The sequence below is a fragment of the Oxyura jamaicensis genome, chromosome 11, assembly GCF_011077185.1.
Source record: "Oxyura jamaicensis isolate SHBP4307 breed ruddy duck chromosome 11, BPBGC_Ojam_1.0, whole genome shotgun sequence".
NCBI classification, from domain to species: domain Eukaryota; kingdom Metazoa; phylum Chordata; class Aves; order Anseriformes; family Anatidae; genus Oxyura; species Oxyura jamaicensis.
This window is the reverse complement of record NC_048903.1, coordinates 11651394-11675381: the sequence shown is the minus strand read 5'-3', so window position 1 is coordinate 11675381 and position 23988 is coordinate 11651394. Positions and strand designations below refer to the sequence as shown.

Here is a 23988-nt window from a genome sequence, read left to right as displayed (position 1 = left end):
ATTTCTTCTTCTCTGCCTCTTTACTTTTTTTTTTCTACAGTCCCTCTCTGAAAATGAATACTACCGTTAATAAGCCTTGTCTTTACGCTAGAAATTTCTTCCAAATTTGCAGTGGGACATCTTCCTACTCAGTAATCATATTTGAGTCTATAGTGTAGAAAAAAGTTTTAGGAAACTGTTTGTTTACAGGATTCTTAAGCACATAAATGACATGAATAGCTTTAATGTTTAAAATGTGGTATTCAGTTAAAACATAGTACCTGAAAAGATAATTAAAATATGTACAATGGTTGGAACTGTTGGGAAATTGAATGTACTTTAGCCAAATTAGAGGCACAGGAACAAAAATATTGTCTTGGACACCCTTTCTCTTTACAGCTATTTCCTGCATTACAAATAAGACAAACAAGGACAATAAAATAATTTACTGTCTATTTCCTGCTGAAACTGCAGGTAATTTAACAAATGCAAAGGTGACTGCTCAGCAGCAAAACAGACATGGTTTTTGCCTCTGGCACAAGGCAAAAGATAGTTTTCATATATATGCTGTCAGATTAACAAAGCTGTTTTTCTTAAATGTATTTTGGCATGGGGAATGGTTTGGAGTGAGGTAGGAAAAATAGCATTAGTGAGAATGCATGGACCAATCTCTTTGGATGTTCTGCTTGTAATCCTGTTTCTTCACAGAATTCTTTCCTGAAGATACTGTCTACGTGAGGTAGCAGGAAAACAGTTGCCTAAAATTCTTGTAGTGATTTGACCTTCAAGAAGCAAAATCTCTCCATGTGTTCATGCTGAGATTCCAAAAATGATGGAAAGCAAGCTTTGCTTATAAGTGCTTGTATTTGAAGGTGTCCTTAAAAAAAAAAAAAAAAAAAAAAAAAAAAAAAAAATATGAAGCATGTGGGGTGTTCTACAGTGATAAAAACAAAAATGAGCTTAAAGCATAAGCATATTAGTGTGTATTAAAAGCATTATCTGTGTAATGGAGATAACAAAAAGCAATTGTTTTCTTATTGCCTGCTATGTGTATGCAATGCATTTGAGAGGGGGTTTCACTATCTGAGGATAACAGGAAAAGTATATGCTCTGGGTTCCAGCTTGGGGCTTCCATGGCTAGATCAGCAGGCAGACATTTAAGAGAACATATTGGAAAGACTGGTATCCACAGGAAGAAGTGCATGTTTCTGCAAGAATTTGCAGTGGTCTCACCGTTTGAAAGCATATCCTCTCTTCCAGCTTTAGGAGAAAATAATGTGCTGTTGAGAGGTGGGTCATCTATACCACATTAATCTGCTGTGTAACTGAACATGTCAGAATGAAAAGTACTGTTCTAAGTTCCTTGTACCTGTAAGGTGCTGGATAGTCTAAGGCAGTAACTCCCAAATGCACTTGTTTTAATTATCTAAGGAAAAATCCTTATACCCCATTTGGTCTGCAACCAATTTTAAGAAGCAGGAAGCTTCTTCATGTAGAACTGATCCATCTTGAAGCCAAGACAAAAGCTCCCACTGGCATGGCATTATCAAGGGCAGGAACCAGGTTAGCTCCCATTAAAATCAATCAAACTTAAATAATAATAATAATAATATATATATATATATATTATATATATATATATATATATATATATATATAAAAAAAAAAAACTCATGAACTTTGTGAAACTCTGTCTTGGTTGAGTGGCATAGCCTGCGGTCATAGGCAGAACTACAGAAAAATGGTCTGGAAAACAAACTGGGTCCATAGAACATGTTTAGAAAAAGTTTCAGGTTTGAAACCAGTGGGTGTTATGTGAAGTCTTCCAACAAAAAACAGTTGGATGCTAGAAGACCCTTCACTGCTGGAAGACAAGTCATTCTATCTTAGAAGACCTCAGTAATGATAGGAAGCAGTATTGTATTTTTATTATAATGTAAACTGTGTGGCATCTTCATTGCTGAAGACAGCCAAAATTCAACTAGATAAGGCCCTGAGGAAACAAGATCCAATGTTGTTAGCTGTGCCTTGAGGAGAGGCCTAGATGTGACCAGGAGATGACCACCTGTGAACTGTTCCAGCTTATGTTAAACAGTTTTATATGATTTTGGAGTTTCATATTGAAAAAATGTTAATCCTTTTCCTTGTAAGGGGGTTAGTGTAGACTTCACTGAGCCAGATTTTCAACTGTTCTCTAATGATTTAAAAATCTAGGTTGTGCTTGCAAAAGACTACTGTAGTAGTCTTTTACAGAATATTCAGTTTGCAAGAATGCATGCTTATTTGCATACACAAATGTCTCACTTTATAAGCATAGATTTAAAAGCAGCAGCTGAAAATGAAGTCTCTGCTGTCTTACTACAACATTGTTTTAAAAAAATATACAATATCTATATGACTCATGTCTTAGATGATAACATGTGATGTCTGGAAAATAGATTTTGAGGCAGAAGCAACATAATGGCACTTTGCATTGATTCACATTTATTTAAAGAAATATGCATAATATTATCCTCCCACACACACAAAAAAAAAATCATAAAATCAGAGTAGAAATAAAGGCATAGGAAGCATGGTAAGAGGGTTATAAGAGAAGTCTTAGCCATATGAGCCCATGAATTCAAAGTGATTCAATCAGCATTTATCACTTTAACTGCATGAACTCATTTTAATATTTTTCAAATGACAAATATTGTTACGAAATCCCTTCCAAAGCTAGTGGACAAAAACATATGGCAAACAAAGCCACAAACTCATCTTATTGACAATGTGAAGAAATGGAGGGAATGGTGTTGGTTACCTTCAAATCCTTCAAGTAATCTTTCAAGCAGTTACTTGATAAAAGTAATAGAAGCTGGTATGTGTTAGGCCCTTGCATACAACCTGGTCCCCAGCACCAAAACTGCAAGCATTGCTGGAGACAGGCTGGGAATGCTTTCCTCTGGCACCAGTGAACCTGGCGCTAAGATATTAGAGCCCAATTGTAGAAGCTATTGAGTTTCTTTTCTGAGAGGCTAGGCAACTTCCAGTCCTGAGTTTGAAGTTGTTCAGAATTGGGATTTGGGAATGCTTGCTACTATTTATATTGAAGAATGAGTCATCCTATTTACTTATTACTGTAATTGTCTATAAAGAAAAGTGATCACAGTCCTCTCGTTGACCTTACCTGCCTAAATACATTCCATGATTTAGTGGTGTTGCTTGCTGAAGGCAATTTGGGTGCCAATTTATCTGCTGCAGCCAGCTCACTACAGCCTTGTGTGACACAAATGAATGTTTAAGTTGCAGCACTTGCTTTCACATATAGTTCTTTCACTGATAATGACAAGAGTAAATTCCCCATCTACTGTCCCAGCTACATGTGATTCACACAGTCTGAAAAAGAACCATTCCTGTCCGAGTTCCTTAGAGGGTTTTTTAGGTAAATTGGTTGGTGCCGTCACAGTGTGACTCACTGGGGGAAGCAGCTTCTGGCACAAAAAGTGCTTGGTGTCTGTGCTGCAGTGCTTGAATTAACAGTTCTGGTCATTAGCAATAGCCTGCTATCTTTTACAATTAAATTGCTTCCTAATGTCTGCTGATTTCAAAATATTTTTTGAGGAAGAAAAGTCATAATGAAGGTTTAATGCTTGTGACAGTCAGTCTAAACTTACCTGTTATTTGTTTGCCAACCACCTTGACCCATACAAAATTGAGACATTTTTTAAGTCTAGCTGTTTCAGCAAGGCTTCTGTGTATGCATTTTTAAAGAGGGATGATAGTAAGACAATATTAATATATTAATATTAATTAGCAACAGCTCATCACCTTCTTAGGTGCATTAATATTCTAATGTATTCTGACATCAAGGAATGCTTTCTCTTTAATTTGATTATGGAACAGGTAATTTTGTTTTTAAAACAAAGACTGCAGAAGACTTCAGTACCAAAGAAAAGGATTAATTCTATTACACTGCTGTAATGTGCAGGTTACAATCAATTCTTGGTGGTTTGATCAGCAATAGGATTTTGCTGGAGTAAACCATCACATCATGGGTTTCCAATAATCCTTGCAGCTCTCAACCACAGTCCCTCCCACAAGTCTGAGTGTGCAGGTGATCTGCCTTGCAGTAATGAATGACTTACAAAGAAATAACTTTATTGAAAGCATATTTTGTGTTAGGCAAGAGGGAACTACCAGTTTTGACATAAATACAGTTTTGAGTCTAAATACAAGAATTTCAAGCTAGAAATTTCTATCTTCATGTTGTCTTCAAAGCTACCAGAATAGTATGATTTACACACGTGCTCTTTTAAATAGTTTACAAGGACAAGCGTGGAGCCAGAGATTACCTAGTACAGACAGAGAAAGTATGTTTTCTGCCTGTCTGCCCATCATTTAATCTTGTACAAACTCATTTGCCAGCGTGCAATTTATGTGTTACCTCAGAATTTGGTGTGCCGTCTGCTCTGCTGGTTCTAAGAAGGGAGGATGGGAAGATGCTATGATCCATTACAAACCCACATTCTGCTCTTATCTTGAGCAGTGACTTGCACAGAGTGACTGCCTTGTCCCAGCCCTCCGAGACTCCAGGTTTCTGTAGTGCTTGTCAATGGCAGATCATGCCATCAGCTGGCTTCTGAAATGCATTTAATATTTTCATTGAAAAATAAAGGATATAGCACTCAGCTTTGCATCTCTACTGTCATTTACAAGTCCACAGTGGGCAAAGCCAACTCTAATTACTCTTTAAGAAAAAGAGCAGGTGAAGAAAAGGCTGTGAGTCATACTGGGCTTCTTTAAAGACAGCACTAATAGTGGAGTAAAAGCATACATTGAGTATAGTTGAAAAATGACGCAAGCTGGCTTTCTCCTCAGTGAAATGCAATGGTTTTATTGGCAGGAATGAAGGCCTATGAGTCAGCTGAGGCTGACATGCTAAAAGAGTAGTCAAAAAGCCATAGAAAGGGATCTGGCTGTTAGGGCTTTCTGATGTTTTCCATTTGTAAGATGTTGTTTTTGTTTTAATTTTTAGAGTCATTTTCAGGTACAAACATAGACAATGATTGGTTTGTTTAAGCAAAAGGTAACTGCAATGTCTTTGAAGTACTCTGATACCTCTCTACTTTGGAGCACAAACATAATGGAACAGGTGCTAGGGAGCATTGGAAGAGGACTCTGTGTACTGTGGGGGCAGAATAATGTTTTTGGCCACTATTTGTTTGATATTTTAAAATATCCTAGCTTTTAAATTAGTTAATTTGCCCTGTGTGTATTATGATGCTGAAAGCTGGATGCATGCTTTAAATCTTTTATCTGCCAATGATTGAATTGCAGTAACACTTTTTGGATTTTGGTTTATGGATTTTTTTTTATTATTTTTTTTTATTTTTATTTTTCCCTCTAGGGAATGACTAAAGGGCTACAACAGCTTCGTCATAGCAGATAGCTGCTGGGGGAGGAATGCCACCTCTTATCTGAAACTTAGGTGTCCAGGATATCTGAAAGGGTAGAAAAGAGTAAATCAGTGCCTTAGGCAGTAGGAAGTCAAATTAGAAGCTGAAGTAAAGCGCTGTAGTAACCAGTACAGGAAAAGATGTGTCAGTGCTAACAAACCTTGTTATGAGACAGAGAGGCTCTTGTGGATCTTCCAGAAGTTACCATAGTAGGTTGCAGACCTGCTAAAACATACAGGAAAAGATGTACTGTGAGCACTGGCAAAAAAAAAAAAAAAAAAAAAAAAGGTTTTCTTGGAGGCTCCTTTACATGGTATTCCCCAGTATTCCATCCTATTAACCAGTGATTATTTCCTTTTAAATGGATTACATTTAATCTATGCTCTTGTGTTAATGTTTGGTTACACATGACCAAGGCAAATAGAAAATAATTGGAATTGTAGACTGTTTTGAAAGAAATTATGCATTAGCTCATCAATGCATGTGTGCTTGCTGGCAAGGTGCCAAAGCATCTATAATGTATTTATTGCCTCCATTTCAAACAAAATTCCAGACTCATGCATCTACAACCTGGGCAACATTTTCCTTCTTACACTGGATGTTCCTTAAATGCCATGTCCATTTTAGGCCCTGAATAAAAAGAAACACCCATCTACTATGCTGTCACAATGGAGGTTTTTAAGGCTGACCACAGATGACTTGAGCATTGTCAAAGTATCTGCATCTTTTCTCATAATCTCCCCTGAAGTAGTACCATTAAGATACTGCTATATACAGGCCTTTCTCATGTGTGAATTCAACAACCTCTTCAGCATCACTCAGAAAACAATCTACATCTCCTTTTGAACAAAATTCTCTTGATTAGCACTTCTTAAAGATCTTGGCTATATTATATTTATTTGGACAATGAAACATGTAAATGTGGATATAATTAAAAATAAGTAATGCATGAATGATACCAGCTACAAAAAGTTGCCCAAAGGGTGTTAAATTTGTACCAAGTATAGGAGAAGATGGAATGAGGGCCAGAAAACTCTGTTTCAGCTCAGGGTTTCTTAAACTTAGCTGAGCAGGGTGCAATTATTCTAGTTACAGTAACAAAATGTAAACAATCCTTGAAATTTTTCACATCAGAATAGATCCCACAAAAGCAGTCGCCAGCCTAGGGGAAATTCTGTGCTGCTCCCCCTCCCTGCCCCATTTCTTTTCCCACTTCTTGCCCTGGAACCTGCTGTATTAGATTGTATCTTTATTTTTAATCTATTGTTACAGTGCTTTAACTTTCATAGAGTTTATGGAATCCATGTATAGTTTTGACTAGGAGTGTTTATGAACAACTAATGTAAAGCTAACAAATTTCAGTCAGCACCCACTTCGGTTTTAAGATGTGGTTGCCAATAAACTTGCGTCAAAAGTGATGTCAGCTGTCAGCTTTCTCATTTGATTTTCTAAGAGAAGAACTTGAGGATCCACATAACTTTTTGACTTTGTCTATGCCTAGAACTAAATCTTTTCCTTTGATTGAATTTGATGTTCTATCATTAAATTTCTCAGAAATAGGCCTTCTAACTAAGATGTATTGAGATTTCTGGTTTCTTGGCCAAATCCTGCCTTAAATCCATCTGGGTACCAGCCTATTTCTTAGTGTCTTTTCTTTTGCCTACCGATATTTGCTTTTCTTGTAAGTCTTTCTGTGTCCTGTACTGTTACTTGTAACAAGAATCAGTATAGTTGTTTGTACTTTAGCTGTCAGATACACTAGGCTATTTTGTAAGGCTCTTCTGTTACTTTTTTAGCAGTGCTGTTTAAGATGTCCATTTGTGAGAAAAATCTCAAATAATTTTCTTCAGACAGGATCTTCTGTGAAACTATTTTATTTGCGGTTGCAATGGCAGGTGTCCTGTCAATCAGGAGCGCATTTTAGTAAACAAATCATAACCTTTTATTCCGTATTACCTGATGCCTGATCACCTCCTGTTTCCTCATTGGCAAAGTATTACAGGTTCACAAGCTACTTGACGTTCCTCTATACCACGTATGTGCAGTTTTTCTTTTTTTCAACCCTTTAATTTCTCCTTTCTTATGTTTTGAGAACTTGTGATCTTTGTATTACCGTTCTCACACTGCTCATACTGTTTTTCTCAAGCTTCTACCTTCTTTTGGAACAGTGAGGCCTTCTACTGTCCACTTATCTGCTTAGCATTTCTCCTTATTATGACTACACAACTACCTTGGAATAAAGAAAAATAATTCTCTACTGCAAAAACACAACTTTGGTTCTCATGCATTGTGGGCCAGCAAGCATAGCACAGCGATATATGTGCAAGACGTCACCATGGGTAGAGATCTCCTTTTACCCCTATTTGGCCAGGGCACACTTCACAGTGCATTCTGCGTAGTGTAAGCATAGTTTTCTCCTGCTAAGAATGTAATTTATTCTGTAAATAGTAATTTGAGGTTGGAAGGGTTTTGGTATGTGGCCTCTATATAACGAAGTTATGACAAAATCTTTAAAAGGAAGCTACATTTTCACCACAGAATATCTCCAAGAAGTCAAAACTGTATGTTTTACTCTTTCCAGAGAAAAAGAACCTGAGTTACTAGGTGAGTTTGGTAAATAGGTGTCCTCAATTTTCAGGAGGGGAAAACTGAAGCAGAGTGCAGTTGCAGAGAAGAATTAAGACTGCAGTCTGCTTTTTTTTTTTTTTTTTTTTTTTTTTTTTTTTTTCTTGGGCTACTTGTTCTTTGTTTCTGGATGTAGTTTATGCTTCCAATAATTCATTTCTTTTGATTTTTTTGATAATTAATTGTATTTAAATACTAAAACCTTCAAATTAAACACCTTCCCTCCCTCCATCGTGTCTGCATCCACCCTAGATATGTAATCCTTCAGAGGAGAAAAATAGGAAATCAAACTCGTGTATTTTCCCCCTTAAGCAAAACTTTGACCACAAATGGGGGATTTGGATCAGAAATAGCAAGGACAATGTCTTTGAATACAACACTTTGGTGGACACTTAAATGTTCAACTGTATTGGAGGCAGTAATTTACTTTAAGACATGTCTGGTTTGTGTCAAGACAATATACAAAACACAGCAAATTTGTAGAGCCAGAGTAGAGTTATTAGTAACTTTGGTTTATCAAACACTAAAACAAAGTCAGCATTTATCTTGGGTTTAAAGTGAGATTACAATAAGGTAATCATCAGTCTTTAAGGGCTAATCTATAAATGCAGATCAAATAAACACATCCATGTACTAAATCAGTACCCTGTGCTGATTTACTATCTGCTTAGTATCTGCAGGCTCTCTGGAATGGTTATATCTGTGATTACCTATAATCATTTCTGGCTTTGTCTCTGTGGAAAATAAGTTTATGAAAGAGTATAAAACAAGTAATTGTTTCCTTTCCTGTCTGGTTTAGCTGTAGCTGTAATAGCTGTTGTATGAGCACTTGTGTTTTCTGTGTGCCTCTGATTTCTAAACTGATTTATCTCTCTGGTCTTGTGAGATGGGTACAGAGACATCAGAAGAACAGGCAGTGTGCTGCTGGGGGTCCTTTTACAGGCAGTAGGAGGACTCAGGCCATCCAGCTTTGCCTGGACCAACTTGCTGCCTTTGGTCCAGAGAGAGGATTTTTTGGAATTTCTGGAGGTAGGATGAGCTGAATGCGTCTCCCCTGCTGAAAATTTTTCCAGAGGTGTGACTGATTGATCATGAAGTCAACTGTCTCTTTATTTTAATAAGTTAAGTATTTGCCTCTCAAACTCTGCACTTCAGAAATATGAGCCAAGCTCATTGAAACCAGAGTAGTTAAGCACAGTGTGAGACCAAAGCAGAGAGCAGGGTCAAGTTAGTTTATTTTGGGAGAGGGATATAGATTTGTTCTTTGGAGTATGGGATCTAACGAGCCAAACTGCATTCAAGAATCTGCTTAATTCAAAGCCAGCATTTTCTAGGTCACAGTTACAGTTGCATTACTTCTGTCTGAGCTTAGTCTTGTCCTTTTGTTTCCAAGTTTCCAGAGCCTGGCAACACATCTCCCACTGACAGCGTTAAGTCCCTTCAGATTCAATGTGTGTAAACTTAGAAAGTGTGAAAATACAATCTGCTAGTGTGCTCTCAACCGTTGTGTTCTCTTGGTGCTTTTGTACCCAGTGAGCTGAGTGCTGGTGCTTCCTGCTACCAAGCCACGTCATCATGTGAAAAGGAGAGAGCCTCTAAGTGAAGACAGCAGCCAGGAATGGCATCTGTATTCCAACTGAATGGAGTGATTAAAGCCTGGAAAACCTCAGGAAATACAGGTAACCCCCCTGTTATTAGTCTTCTCAGAGTACAGGCTCCTGAGAAAGCAAAACCATCAAAATTTGGGATTGTATTTTTTCTACAAGGTTTTTGGACTTCAACTTGTGTCTCTCAAATAAGATTTTACTATATTCCTCTTGTTTCAGTATGAAGTATCTCTGGGGATCTTTGCAATGTAATAAGTTGTATTTGAGGACAAAATATTTCAGATGGTTATATCAAGCTCTTTATTTTTGTAACCTGAAAAATTGGATTAAAAAATCTATTTGAATTTTTCACATTAAAACCAAATAATTTCAAGGCCTGATTCTGGATTAAACTCTTACGTTTTGGATAGTTTGTATTAGAATTGGTATTTTTGGATAATGGCCAGCCTTATCTAAATCTGAATGAACTAGCTTATTGACTGAAAACTCACGAGTACCTAGTTTGGAATATTGTGTTTTACCTTATGCCACTACTGTCAAGAGCTAAAATGGCCTTGTGAATGACATGCAATGACTAAAAGCCTACTGTTTTGCTGACCTCAAGGAAAGGATATTGTCACTTACTTGGGTGTCTGCTAAAAAGTATTAGCAATTCCATTGATAACACTAGAAAAAACAGGTTTTACACTTTTATTGACGTCAGTAGAAAGGTAAGACTGGTTTACACAGAAGTAAACCAATAAGGATGTACTGCATTATGCAATTACGAAAATATAATCTTTTTTCTTCATTGCCTTTATTTATTAGTGACTTATGAGTCACTAGGACAAAATTCAATGCTTTAACAACTTTTGTTGTCTCTTAAACCTGAAGAAAAATGGATCCCCTATAGTTCATTTTACAGCCTGACTAAGCAGGTTTACTTCCAGGATGGGGAAGAGGTTAAACAAAGGGCGGTGCAAGACCAGATCTTGACAGCCCCATCCTTCTCCTAAGGGAGATGACTAGAAATAATTAGTGTTATTTTTACAAGTGCAATAACTTGTTTACTTTTCCTGTAATGTTACTTGCCATGTAAATTACAGCCAAATTGCTTGATTAAAGTCAAGAGAAACTGAATACTCATTTCCAGGAGCATAAGGCTATATGGTAGGAAGGAAAAAATTAATTCCAACTTTTTAAAAATGTTTGTATCTCTTTCTCCTCTGTAGCTTTATATTGCATAGTGGTAAGCTTTTCCAAACAAAAAGAATGAAATGCCTGTTTTTATGAAGTTAGCTGGAAACTAGGTTACAGTGAAATGAGTTTTCTTTACCACTTTTTCCATGGAGCTGAAACAGTATTAATGGTTGGCCACTAGACAACAGTAGTTGAGAAATAGTAGGTAGGAATATTGTTAATGCTGTTAACAAATAGCCTGTCCTGGAGCTTTATCAATTTCTTATGCATCTGTATAGTAAGAATCTATTCTATTAGTGTCTGATTTATCATTCCAATAATTCTGCTTTAGTAGGGTAAGTTGTATGGAGCAGGGGTCTCTTGTCCTGTTGTACCTTTGCAGAGTACTAATATAATGTCCAGTCTGAGGAATAGATTCCTAGGTATTATGTTGCAAATAACCATTGCTGTACTGGCCCTGTGATAGAGGAGGGACACACACGAGTAAATGAATTGCAGAAGAACTGATAAGGAAGGATTTGAGCAGAGTTTTCAGTTGCTTTTTGTCTGTGGCAATCTGCTGTCCATTCACCCTCTTTGTTTTTTTTTGTTTTGTTTTGTTTTTTTTTTTTATATATATAGATCTTAATCTTAGAAAACTACAGGGAAAAGAATATAAAAGTACTTTTTTAGAGTTTGCTTCTCAGATGTTCTTCATGAAATGTTAGATATGGTATATATTTTCTAAATGCAGGACAGGTACAAAAAATTCCTGGGCTTTAATTTCATAGCTAAAAATGAATGGGTCTTTATTGTAAAGTAATTTTGAGCTAAATAAGAGGTAAAAAAAAAATATATTAATAAAGGTGAGTTCAACAGAGGTACACCTAATACAGTGCCTCCCAGGTGAGGGCATAATTGTGACTTTTCATTAAGTTTCAAGTACCTTTTCATCACTGTTTCTGTCTCAGACTGGCTTGTGTATGTTGCCCTACAGTCAGGAAAAACAATGAAAGCAAGGTTCAGAACTGTCATTAAGACATTTTCACAAACACTGGTTACATTAGACATTCAGGAGAAAAGACTCGGATTTATGGGTCAGACTCAGAACCTGATTGCTTCTAAATAATTCTTATTAGGTCTTACATTATAAAAAGATAAGAGTGCTCAATAAGATTAGTCCATAGACTGGTAAATATCTGGGAATATAATTTTGAGTTTGCCAGATTCCATTATATTAAGGCAATTCATACTAATGCCATTTACATTGTCATATGGTACCACAACAGAGGAAACCATAGCAAGAACACCCTGAACAGAGATGAATGAATAAAAATGTAATTAAAAATAATGCTGAAGTTCCTATTCGTCTTCCTTGCATTTGTTGTTAGAAATAGTATTTTTCTTTCTACAGTATGTTTATGGAGCTTCCTATATCCTAGTATTTATTAGTAGAATTAACCTCATGTCTGAGGTCAAACCAGAAATAGTAACATTTTTAGAGAAATCCAGAATTACGTTAGAAAGAGTAATAGTTACTCTGGATTATTTCTTATGGAAATTACTATCTAGCCCAGAGGTTTTAATTTAGGTCACATTTAGAGGTTTAAATTTGAAGGTTTAAAATTGGAAGTTAAAGTGATCAATCTCTTCTAGAACTCTTGACCCACTGTGAATGATACTAACTAAAAACGGATGGCTTTGCAACCCCTAGTGTAACTTAGAAGTTTTTATGTATCAGCTGTTTCTGGGGGGATTCCACCTTCATCTGTAAATAGCTACTGGCTAAATGAAAGTAGTGATTTCAGTTTGTCATAGCCTCTTAATCAAAAACATTTTTAATGGATTGGTTCACAAGCTTCCAATGGTTTCTTCCCTGGCTAAAATCATGTGGTACGTTGGCAGACAGATACTCACAGCACTGTCTGTGGTTCATTTAGACTTCAGAAGATTTCATCTTCAGAAAAGCGAATCAATTTGAATATCACAGCTTATCTGTAGTAGTCATAGTTGTTAGTTACCTCCTTGTTTACATTCAGGAAAAGTGGTCTATTCCACTTTGAACAAGATTAGAAAAATCTGTAGCTCTTACTGTGCTTCTGGTTTCTATCCTGGCATGTTACTTTCAGCTATAGTAGCAGTGAAGAGATAGGTACAATCTACTGTAATCATTATATTGTTTATATGCAGTACCTAATACGTTTTTCTCCAGTTTTTTAGTTTAGAATTAGTGAGTTTCAATATTATTTTAGGAGCATTATTGTAACATCTAGAAAGCTTAAGTAGTCAAAGTCCTGTACTGCTGTGAACTTCATTAATGCATACAGTATCCATGTCTTAGTAATCGTAGAATAACAAGTTAGGATAAATTAACCATGTGAATTCAAGAAGAAAAAGCAGAGTAGGGTGAGAAGGAACAGAACACACTTATTTTTGCGTAGGACTCATGTTCTATACCTGAGATTAACAAATCCACTGTGCAATACATCCACCTCTCCCCACAGTATTTATGGAAGTGTAATTAGATTTCAAAACAATGAGCTAATCGTTATGACAAAGTATCAGACTAGAATTAGCCTGATTCTGCTCCGAGTGAAGTTAGTGAAAATTTTATCATTGAGTGTAGTGGGAACAAAGTTATGGCTACCCTTAACCTTTGTCATAGCTGTCTACATATGGAAGTGATTACGCTGCAGAGTAACTCAACATTATTTGATACTCCAGGGTGCAATTCTCTAAGATGTCATCACTCCTTTGACAGCTAGCTATTAGAGTTAAGTTTCCAAGTCTGGTGTGTTAATCTGTCCCCTCTGATATCAAGCATTCCACCTTTTATAATAATGATAACATCTTAATGGACCAGATAATTATCAAGGATTCTTGGAATCACTTCTGTTTTGTGCTGTTTCTCACTCTTAAGCCCTCACATGGTATTTTAAAAAACAAATATTGAGCTTGCAAGAAAAAGCTGTCCATCTTACTGAAGCTGGGCTAAGTTCATCAAAGCATTTTGCTACCCTAAGGAAGTAACGTCCTCAAAAAATAATTTTGTGGTAAGGAACGAAGACCTTGTCAAATGTGGAAAAATGGAAAACGTGGAAGATAGCTCTGACATGCTATAAAAGCTTATGGAGCCACTTTGTATTTTGTAGTGTTCCTACAGGTGTGTACACACACCAAGTTGGTCTGTCCAGTGCTCGTGTTATTGCAAATCTTTTGATACCTGGTACTTTGATTATGACTTCACCCATTGCTTTATAGCTTTATTTTATCCTGGAGGTAGGGTAGAAATGTGACTTGATTAAAACAGATGTTTTAAAAAGAAAGCAGTGTGTTCTCTCTGGCACGATTTGTGTATGAATGTGTCTGTGTGTACATGGTATTTAGAATAACTTTATTAGCTGGGAGCTTTCATTCTGTGATAAATGAGTTTGTCTTTGCAGAAATAAAAATAAAACAAGATTTTAGAGCAGAAACAAATGAGAGATATTGAGCATTTAGATATAGACTTACCTGTTTGATTAATCCAGTATTTAATATCTTTTAGTGTCTTTTTCACTGCTGAACCAAAAGCTTTTCCTTGAAGGTTTTGTTACTTCAAGAATGATCATGCCTCTTCAAGACAAGAATCTATGAATCTTTCAAATGCTCCTGCAAGTACTATGCAAAAAATGTTAATTCTCACTGAAGTAAGGATTGCACAGCTGAGTCCTAATTATTGCCCTTGCTCATAGCTGTGGTTGACTCATAATTTTACAGCCCAGGTTATTGTGTAAGAACAGTTTTCATGTTCAGCTGTATTTTCCTTGAGTGCTACCTGATAAAACTCCTGGTGAGTACTGGCAAGTTGTAATTCTCATCTGCCAGTGTTGTTGGCCATGTAAATGGGTCACTGTACAGTGGTCCATCACTGTTCCTGGCAAAAAAAAAAAAAAAAAATCTCATGCTGCTACAATTCAAATGAATGAAAAGAAATAATGTGGTAAGTGTTCATTTATACTCATACTAAAATTTGGCATTAATATTCTTCATATAAAAACTCTACCATCATCTGCAGTGCAGGTGTAGCAATCAACTCCTTTTTAAGACTAAAAAAAAATAAGATTGTATAGGACTCAACAGGACTATGGTTGTTAAAGTTCTGTGAGCTGCACAGTCCATCTGTAGCTTGTTACTTATTTTTTTAATACCTTTTTATTGATTATACAATGCTTAGTATTTTATCAGAACTAATAAAAACAAGGATGGGAAAATCTGTCAGTGGGCTGCCACTGTGTCAAACTTCCTCCTTTTCCCCTTCTGACTGTTCTCAGCTAGAGTGATCAATAAAAAACGAAGTCATCTACTACTCTGTGGTGCATGTGGACTATGCTGGTAGATTCTCTAAACTTCTGAACTGCCAGCAACTTTTGAACTGCCAGCCTGTCTAGTTTGGAAATGCAACATCTCCAAAATGCACTAAGTCTTCAGTTTTATCCAAAATCTGAGAATTTATTTCATGAGCTGGACTACAAAGACAGCTACAATTACTTTCTAAACTTCTCTGACAAGTATTGACCATCTTTAAAAGACTGTATTTTAAATAGGATCTTATTTCTATAGAGATCTTCAAACTAGACTTCACTGCATGCACTATTCTTAGCTTTATATATCCCAGAGAGAAACCTAAAGCCTCAAGATAAAATGTGTATCACTGACAAAGTAGACTTCAGAATCCCAGATGGCAGCTTGCAGGCTTTCCTGATATATGGAAGTCCCAGGGCTCTTTCTATAAATATCTAGGACCATATGTTCCTACATCACTGAAACATCAGCAAACTGCTCCATCTGCTTCAAAAACTGGGACAGTCACATCATAGTAAGGACATCTTAAAAAATCCAAGACAAGTAGTGCAGACAATAAAAACCAGTACTGTAAGTCTACTCAGCTTAGTATTGCTTTAGTATTCTTTCTTAATAATGCCTGTTATGGGCTGGTGGATTGTGGGCTCAATTTCATGAGGGTGTGAAAGGATATTTAAAGCACAATTTTACTTAATATCAGTGCTGCTGCTAGGCCTTCTTTGCCATAGGTGTGTCCAAACTGCTTCTGTACTCACTATTACTGAGGGCCCTGTGCAGCATCTTCTACCCATAATCTTTCTGTTCTGGGCCAGAGGCTTGGGTTTTCATTCAGACCGTTTTCAGGTGAATTGCTATTGATTTCTTTGGTATCTGGGGGGAACTTAAGACTTATCACATAGTAAGAGATCATAAGATTTGGTACTATGGGAACAACTCAGGAAGAGGTATATAGAGGAATGCAATACTGATATAAAAATCTAAACATTAAATGCTTCAAATCAAATGACAATTAAAGTCTGGTTTAGTCTGTAACAGAGAACTTTTTGTTGAGGGTCAAACTTCCTTATTCCAGTACATTCTTTCTGACTCAGGTAGGATTGCATTTATGCTACTGATATCAGAAGCTTATTGCTCAAGGTATGATTTAACAGATGAGGCACTGAACAGAGTATGATTCCTAAGGTTAGTCACAGGTTGCTTGTATGAATTTGGGCATATCCCTTTATCTAGGGTACGTCTTCCACTTAAGAGGCAGTAGTATTTTTCTAGTGACTTGAAATGCTGAAGATGCTACCCATTACGGTTTCATGCAAGCGCGTAAATCCTAGTGTTGTGAAACAAAGCAATTAGCAGGCATAAGATTCTGTTTCTCTGGCATTATCTTTAAGAATCCTATTTTCCACAAATGTGAAACTTTATTAACATGTTAACAAAATTTGTGTACTCAAATACATTAGCTGAAAAATACACTAGCTGAAATACAATACTAGCTCAAATACACTAGCTGAAAAAGCCATACTGTAACTTCAGACTGATTGTTCACTATATCCACCTTTTTCTATCTTCACTTCTGCATAAATGTTTCTGGTTGGATCAATTGAAGAAAGGCCCTTGGGGGAGCTCCCCTTCACAGAGTAATGGACCTGTCTCCTTTGCCGCTCAATCTGGAATCATGGATGAAACATTAATGTGAATACAAAGATTTCCATTTTCAAAGAAAATATGAAAAAATAATAAAATGGTTCAGCCTTAAGGACAAAGGGTCACTGAAATACTGTTAAATCTCTGCTGGCAGCCACAGAAGAGTAATACTAAGAATGTATAAGCATAGAAATGGAACTGCCTTGTAGAAATCATCTACTTGGAGAACTATCCAAGCACTTTAAGGGGAGAGTATGAAGTTTTTGTACATCTTACTGGAGCATGAATAGGAAGTTTTTCCTCTGGTGGGCAGAGCCAGGACTTTATCTTACCAAAATAATTTGATCCTATTTAATTATTTTTAGAAAGACAACAGGCCTCAGGATGCAATTGGAGAAGACAACATCACTCTTGGATCTAGTTGCAGTAAGTGTCTGCTTTTAAAGCAGCTGTGGTTGAAGACCATGCTTTGCCCTAAGAGGTTTTTTAATTTATATTATCACAAAAGTTGAGATATGGTCTGCTAGCTGTAGAAGGTATCTGGGAATCAAGAAATGCTGGTTTGAAGTTTCAGTTCTGCCAGTCTCATTCTGTGTCAGTAGGCAGACTATTGGTGACCCTATAGAAAAACAGTTTCTATCAAGTTTGACTAAATTTATGGAAGAACATGTAAATACACAGCCATAACCAACCTCTGCTTCATATATTGTAAATTATGCTTGCCTCTTGCAGTATTGCAGCCCTTGCATAAGTAATTTTCCTCCATCTGTTTTGAGATCCTTTGAATATATAATTATATTATTCAGACTACTGATGAGATATAGCAAGCCTCCACAATTCCATAAACAGCAGCATTTTATATCTAATTCAAAAGGGTAAAAATGGAATTGAAATGGAATAATGAATTTCTCAGATTTTAGGATGTTTTCTTGTTAAACAGTGTAACTTCTCTATCACAAGCTGAAGCAAAACCAAATCAGTGAAAGCTTTGCTTGATATCCTTTGGCAGACTGAAAGTTAAATCATTTTCAGTTTGATTTAAACATGAAATTGGATTACCAGAGCTAAAAATATTTCTGCAATACTGTACTGTCAGAAAGCAATAAACACTTATGCCAGATAGTCTAAGGAAGAATGGACAGCAAGCTCTGAGAATATTGTAACTGATTTTTTGCTGTAACCATGGAAATTTAGCTACAAACACTTGTGTTTAGACTGTACAGTCCTCATGATATACAGCTTGTCAGTTATTTTTACAAGACAAACCCTTTCGACTCCATGGGTGCAGAACAGTTCCTAACAAGGAGAAAGTGGAAGGTGACTGTTACAAATGGGATGTGTGCGGTGCCTCATCACTTCTCAAAATAACAAGGCAAAGCCATTACGGAGACCTCATTCTTATTTAAACATCCATGTGTTTATTCTAGCATTAATGTGTTTCTTGGGTGACTTTGTTTAGATTTTGTGCCTCTTAACCCATATGACTGTATTCCCAAAGTATGTGGATAGTCATGTGATTTGGTTCCCTCACTCGCTCTGCTGTGAGGAAAGGACTGTGCAATCTGTAATCCATGTTTAAAATAAGATTGTTATTTTAAGCAACCTTTTCCTAGCCCATCTTCAGATGCCTGAGGGATTCCCTTTGGCATTCCAATAAACAGGACAACACCAGGCTTTACTGTGCATTAAGCAGCCCTGTGTTTCTCTTACTCCTCAAACAATACAAGCTGAGCAATTAGAATTGGAGTAAGAAGCTGGGAAACTGCAGCACTGATTTTAGGTACTTCAGAAAATGTAGGGGTAAAAACTTAAAAACGTGCTGTGGAGATTCTCCTTTCAGGGAGAAAAAAAAATAAGACCATTAGTCCAAAATACAAGAACGTAAATGATCTCAAACACCTTCATGGAAATAGAACATTTGCATCAGTTGTTATTTGAAGGTCATATAGCTATGATCCATTACCTGGTCTAAAACAGAAAACAAAACCTGGCCTATGGCCATAGGCATTTCCTTTTTACTTTCCAACATGCAGCACACAGCAAATCTGCTTCTTCATAATGAAGCTATGCAGACAGCAGCATTTCTGCAAATGGACAAGAGAAGGCCATATTTAATGGGATTATTCATATGCCTATTAATCACAGGTTTGTAGGATCAAAGCCTTTCTTCCTAATCCAAATTAATTATCCAGAGTAGATTTAAGATTACAGGAGAATCTCATCTCTGCTGAGTTTAATGATCTGAGCTGAATGATTTTGGAAATGATTTGAGGCTAACTTGCATTCAGTAGTTCTGGAAGGAAAATGGCACCTGGAACTACCTGGCTGTTTTCCACCATTGTAATGGTGGAAACAGTAATTTCTACTGTTGCTAAGGCACAATATCCTAGAGACAGATTCCCCAGTCTTTGACTTGCACAATTAGATGATAATTGCTGACCTGGGATGTGTCTGGCATGGAGCTGCCTACAAGTAAGAGAAACTTATTGAAAATATAATTCTTTTTCAAAAGCATGACAGCTGGTCTGGGGATGTGAAATTAAGCTCCCATCTTCTTAATTGCTGCTAAATAATTAGAACAGCTACTTTGCTACAGGGAGATCTGTGTTGTTGATTTTGTGTATTTTCTATTTGTACTAACGGTTCAATTCAGTTTTGTTACTGCCAGTGATAGCAAGGTGGTTAACACGATACCTCTGCTGATCCTGCTAGAAGGAAAGAGTACCAAGAAGTTGAGGTACTGCTGGGACAGTCCTGTACCTTACTTCCATGATGCTTGTCTTTCAGAGTCTTGTAATGATTATACTAAATGCTTGCTGCTGATAGTCCTGAGCTCAAGGCTGCCAAATATTCACTTTAAGGTGAGTGCAGCAGCTGCTGCTGGAAGAGAACCATTGCCCAGAAAAGATCTTCAAGCAGCCCTGAATAAGTAGTGCCAAGACAGGAGAGCTGCTTTGCTGGGGGACAGATGAGAGTAGGCAAAGAAGAACCACTTAAATATTATGCTGGTTTTGCTCCTAACAATGCTGTGACCTGTGTTCAGGATCACTTACCTGAGATGACGTTTCTTCTCATGACAATACGACTCTGCAGCATATGACGTGAGATGCTCTGTTGTGCCATTGCAGGTCACTGGGGGGAAGAACTTTCAAAAGCTGGGTTTAGGAAAGCCAGTCTTTACATTTCCAACGGGGTTCTATTAAGAAAAGCTAAGATACCTACATCAGCTCCTATACCCTGAAGCACCAAGCATCCTTAGCTGACAGGCATGCTAATGTGTTGTGTTGCTAACTTTAAGGCTGCATAGAGATGATGTCAAGCTGACTCACGATGACGGTGTTTCCTTGGTGAGGACAGTCTCAAACCCCTGAGAACTCCAGCAGTTTGTCACTGAATTGCAGGCTTAACTCAGCCGCTTAGCAGACCTCAGCCTGCCCATCACTCTACCTGGCTTCTCTGTGACCAAATGGCAGCTGTTCCCAATCCACTGCATATAGACCTATCCTCTAATTCCAAGGCTTAGCTGGGTTACTTCCCTGCTTCCTCAGTACAACTAATCTCATTGACTGGAATTGCAGCAATGTCAGGAGTAGGAAGAATTGTAGAGCTTAAGCTTGCATTAAGGGAGTCTGGTTTAGAGGATGGAGATATATCTTTGAGTGTGCTTCCCTCCTACAGTTCTATTGAGGTGGTGATGCAGACTTCTGTACCCATCCTGCAGTGACTAATAGTTGAAAGTCAAAGAAATTGCTTTGAATTCTTGAATGAGGGAAGATGTGTTCTTTTGATATGACAAGGGAGGCAGAGGATGTTTTTGCTTTTATATCCGAGGCTGAGATTTATATCAGGTTGCCGTGTCAGTACAAAAATAATAGCAACCAGGAGGGGGAAGGTGGGAAAGCCTAATATTTTTCAATCTGTTTACCAAAAACAGTTATATGGGTAATGCTTCACCATTGATCTGTTCTTGGAACAAAGGAAATCAGATGAATGACGACTGTACTTCAGACATTTGGGGAGCAATATTTGACTAGAAGGCTTGAAAAAAATCTGATTGCACCTGAACTTTCTTTTGGGTGGTTTATTGCTTAATTCAACATGCATAGTTAATGATAGCTTAGTTAAAATAGTTTCCATATAACCTAAGAAATGAGCTATGCAGATTGAGCACTCTTCCTGTTGCTCTGACCTCAGCCTTTTTTTTAAACATAGACAAGGACTTTAATGGCCACTGACTATTTTTCCAGGGGAAAAACGCTTACTACTATCTCAGCCTGGGGTGTGCTTTTAAGTACAATTTCCATTACGGTGGCCAGCTTTACATGGCATTTGGAAATGCAGGAATAAAAGTAAAAAATACATTGAGGAGCAGTTTACAGACTTAAGGTTTTAATTTGGTAATTGTTTTCTGTTACTGCACAAACAATACGGAGAAGTGATCAGAAATGCACTTTGGTGTGCATTTGTAACAAAATGCAATGGCATACATTGAAGCAAAGCAGTTTAACCTGCTTTGGCTTCTTAAAATGGGACAGTTCTTACCCTTCCCATTTCATTCCTTAATTGCTTTTGAGTTGCCATGCTCTACTGTTCTATATCCAGGAAACTCTTTCTTTGTATAGAATATCACTTGCAAAATACCTAATGCAAGAGAATCTACTGCAGAGCCAGGCCATTGAAGCTTAAGCCATTGTTCAGTTGATATAGCATGTGATTTAAAACTTAGGGTGGATTATGTTTTGGGAGAGCAGCTATTTAGCCTTTGTAGTTTGTCTTTTGCAACTTTATTCTTTTTTTTTTTTTTTAAAAAAAAAAATATTTTTAATGTTTTGTTTTGTTTTGTTTTTTCCCTGAGTCTTTTGCTTCCTTTCCTTTCCCGCCTTCTCCTATTGATTCAAAATAATAAGCACAGCTTGTGCCATAATTCAAGTTATGGGTTTTAAAAAAAATAAGATGGTTTATTTAATCCCCTGCCCATTTTTGAATTCTTTCAGTGGCAGTTTCCTAAGTTTTCTGTGTTATGTTAGTGTAGACTCGGTCTTTTGACAATCTGTCGTACAGTACACAGTGACTCCAGGCACACAAAATTAACTTCAAGAAGACCTTTCATTACACTACAAAAAACTTAATCCATCCTGTCAGTATTGGTGATGCATCACATGGGTGTACACAAAGCATCAGGCAATGTTTTTTGAGGGTAACAGTTTGCAAGTTCTCAACTCTATAATCTGCAGATTCTGAAAAGAAGTGTTATAAAATGAAACTTTGCATATTGAATTTTATTGAAAGAAGTGAAGATAGGAGTCATAAGGAGTGAAAACTCACTATCATCTGATGGATAGTTGCATTGGGATACAATCTGGTAGAAAGTTGTATGCCTAAGGTTGCAGAAAATCTCAGCATCTCTGAAATCTTTGAGATGCCACTCACAGTGAGTAATGGCAAGGTATTACACTTAATCAGTAACTTAACTTAATTTGGGTAACTTAATCAGAACTCAAAACCTGATGGGAAAACCTTCCATCAGATATTGTTAGAGGGCCATTTGTCTTATAAAAACAATGCGTTCTATGTTGATATAGCTCTTGTTTGTCTATTATGCAATATTTTGGTTATTCAGAGTTTTATCACTGGAGTGGTGTAGGGTGCTCAAGACTTTCTTGTGGTAGCAGTACCTAGACAACTAATCCATAGCTCTAAAAGAGATGGTACATCCTCGAGCATCTAAAAAAAAATTAGTTCACATGCCTGCTTGTGAACATGCACTCAAAATAGGTAACTGGTGTGTTTCCTAAGCCTTAAGGTCTTAATTATTCAAGTATTCCAGTATAAAACCCAACAGAAAACAAGGCAGAATTACACAGCAGTGTTTTGCTTTCTGCAAATAAAGAAGCACACTGTCCTTGAATATATCTAGAACATGCTCTGAAGGTTGACTTGTACTCTGTATGATGTGAGGATTTTATACTGGAACATGGTATTTGGTGCAGAAGGGTCATCCAGCCAGTGGGTAGGAGGAAGAAGGATAATCTGGGTTTAAAGAGAGGAAATGGTATTTGGTACTGAAATTTATCTAAGAGACAGTGGAGTTCCACATGACAAATGTTTTTTATAGACAGTTTTATCTTCCAAGTGAACATGTGTCTATCTTGAAAACATTTAATGTCCTATTTACAGGTACTTCATGAGAGTTTTTTCAGGTAAAGAAGAACCGGTAGTGTATACTTCCCATCACGTCTTTGTTCAGTCTGGTTCTACATTCACCACCTGTCCAGTAACTTATTTTCTTGAAGATATAGCCTGTAAGTTTTTAAGTCTCAGGGCTGCCTTAGGTACCTACTGTAAATGAGACAAAGTAGTAATTGTAATTTTATAGTACCTTTTCTCTGAGGCACTCAGAAGTCTTGCTGCATTTATCAGCCCCGTTTCATAGGCTCGAAGTTGCCAGCTCTTGTAACATTTATTGTTTTTCTTACTAACTCATTTGCTGGCAGTTTTGAATAGGCTAGCAGTGGAATGCCATATTTCGGTTGTGCAGAAAAGCTTGCAAGTGACCTGAGGCTTTAGTCAGAGTGTTTTCCACTTTTTAAGGCTGAAGCCATTCAGTTCAGCAGCTGCAATTGTTTCTTCCAGACTGCAAGCATCATGTGTAGGTCTCTGATCTGGAAACCTACAGGCAAGGCACAGACAGCTCCTTACTGGTTTTGGTCTTAGTGTCAGAAAGAAGACCTACCTGGGGCTGAAGATATTCCTAGGGTGTACGCTGTGCTTGTATGTGCAATATGCAGGGGGGGTGGATGTCAGCAGGAAGAACGTGCTGAGTGAGTCTTCTGGTACCTCCTGCACACGGCTCAGTATTCCAGCTCAATCTACTGGTGACAGGCTTGCCAAATTACACAACTGGAAAAAAAATGCATCTTGTACAGATGAAGAAAATGCAGGGCTTGGATGTTGATGCGTCTCATCTAAATTCATTTGTACCACTACAGATGGGGTGCGATACTACCTGTTGGTTTAACGGTGTTTCCTTTAGCTTTGCATTGAGATCAGTTATGGCCCACAAAGCGCGGAAACAGATCAAACATGAGTTGAGGCCTAGGCGTCTCACTAGAGATTTACTTAGGGGCTGGCAATATTTCTAAAACATACTTCTTGTAACAGCTGGTGTGAATGAAACCCTATTTTCTTGTATTTCAAAC

At 37.2% G+C, this 23988-nt stretch overlaps 1 long non-coding RNA gene across 1 annotated transcript in view; it reads left to right on the top strand.

Annotated features, from left to right (window-relative positions):
• Window positions 1-18463, top strand: part of LOC118172696 — a 28112-nt gene extending 9649 nt beyond the window's left edge. The window contains exons 2-3 of the long non-coding RNA XR_004753821.1: window positions 9573-9718; window positions 17155-18463. This is a non-coding gene — a long non-coding RNA (uncharacterized LOC118172696). The remainder of the gene's footprint in view (window positions 1-9572; window positions 9719-17154) is intronic.
• The last annotated feature ends 5525 nt before the right edge of the window (window positions 18464-23988 follow it).